The sequence below is a fragment of the Colobus angolensis genome, unplaced genomic scaffold (assembly GCF_000951035.1).
Source record: "Colobus angolensis palliatus isolate OR3802 unplaced genomic scaffold, Cang.pa_1.0 Scaffold37, whole genome shotgun sequence".
NCBI lineage: Eukaryota > Metazoa > Chordata > Mammalia > Primates > Cercopithecidae > Colobus > Colobus angolensis.
This window is the reverse complement of record NW_012117043.1, coordinates 2,154,674-2,156,133: the sequence shown is the minus strand read 5'-3', so window position 1 is coordinate 2,156,133 and position 1,460 is coordinate 2,154,674. Positions and strand designations below refer to the sequence as shown.

The 1,460-nt window shown below is 37.7% G+C and overlaps 1 long non-coding RNA gene across 1 annotated transcript in view; it reads right to left on the bottom strand.

Annotated features, from left to right (window-relative positions):
- Positions 1-688: 688 nt before the first annotated feature.
- Positions 689-1,460, bottom strand: part of LOC105520071 — a 12,817-nt gene continuing 12,045 nt past the window's right edge. The window contains exon 4 of the long non-coding RNA XR_001003067.1: positions 689-767. This is a non-coding gene — a long non-coding RNA (uncharacterized LOC105520071). The remainder of the gene's footprint in view (positions 768-1,460) is intronic.

The window sequence follows — 1,460 nt, the reverse complement described above, 5'->3', positions numbered from 1 at the left end:
GCTGAAACTACAGGGACACACCACCAAGCCTAGTTAATTTTTTAATTTTTTGTAGAGACAGGGCTGGGTTATGTTGCCCGGGCTGGTCTTGAACTCCAAAGATCAAGCGACCCTCCTGCCTCAACCTCCCAAAGTGCTGGGATTACTGGTATGAGCCACTGTGCCCTGCCTCATTCAGCCTTTAAAAGGAAGGAAATTCTGACCCATGCTACAACCTAGATGAAAGTTGAGGACATTATGCTAAGTGAAATATGCCAGTTACAAAAAGGCAAATACTGTATGATTCCACTTATATGAGGTACTTGGACTAGCATAAAATTCTGTTCAGAGAAAAACAATTTTCAAGCCTAGAAAGTTCAACACTAACGATGATTTTGCAGTTATAAATCCTATACAACTGACCAAACTTGAATAACTCCTTTTTTAAGAAAACCATTTTTCTGCCTGAGAAAATTTTAACTCACTTTAACTTCATCAAAGTTTAACACTTACACACTGTGTTACAGTTACTTTAAGACTTATTACACAATATTAGTTCTAAAGTTTCTGTACTGTAGTTATGCTACCTTTTATTTTGAAAACTGAAAAATTACTGTAAGAGAAACTAATCTGACTAAAGTAGAGGCTCTCTTTTTGGAATCAGGTACTCCAAACAAACAATTCATATGTCCCAAAAAAGTTAAAACCATACCATTTAAATCTGCATTTTCAAATCTGACCCAGACTATTTTCTCCTTTTCTTCTGTTAGAGGTGTTCCACTGTAAGCCTGCATAGTAAACAGAAACATCTGAATAAACATATTTTACAGCTTTAGTATTAATGATATTCAAAACAAAGAGTAACTTAAAGCCAACACTATACCTCTCCAACTTCACCAACCTTACATCTTGGTAACTAGAACATTTTAGAACATTATTACCCCCAGAGAATATTATCCATGTGTGTGATAACCTTGGTCAAAAGAGTTTTTAACTTATTAAAAGAACTGCAGGCTAGGCACCTGTAATCTCAGCACTTTGGCAGGCCAAGGCAGGCAGACCACTTGAGGCGAGGAGTTCAAGACCAGTCTGGCCAACATGGCGAAACTCTATCTCTACTAAAAACACAAAAATAAGCTGGGTAGGGTGTGGTGCATGCCTGTAATTCCAGCTACTGGGGAGGCTGAGACATGAGAATCACTTAAACCTGGAAGGCAGAGATTACAGTGAACAGAGATCGCACCACTGCACTCCAGCCTAGATGACTGAGCAAGACTCTGTCCCCCTCACAAAAAAAAGAACTGCAGAAACCTAAAATACAATGATCACAATCTATTATGAAGCATTACTATAATTCAAAGGCAAACGAAAAACTAACCATCCCCTATACTGGTCAACAAATAAGGCTTAGAAAACAAAACTACTATCTTTTATCTATTAAGTTGCTAGGTGTTTGTGGCTATTATACTGTACCTACACTT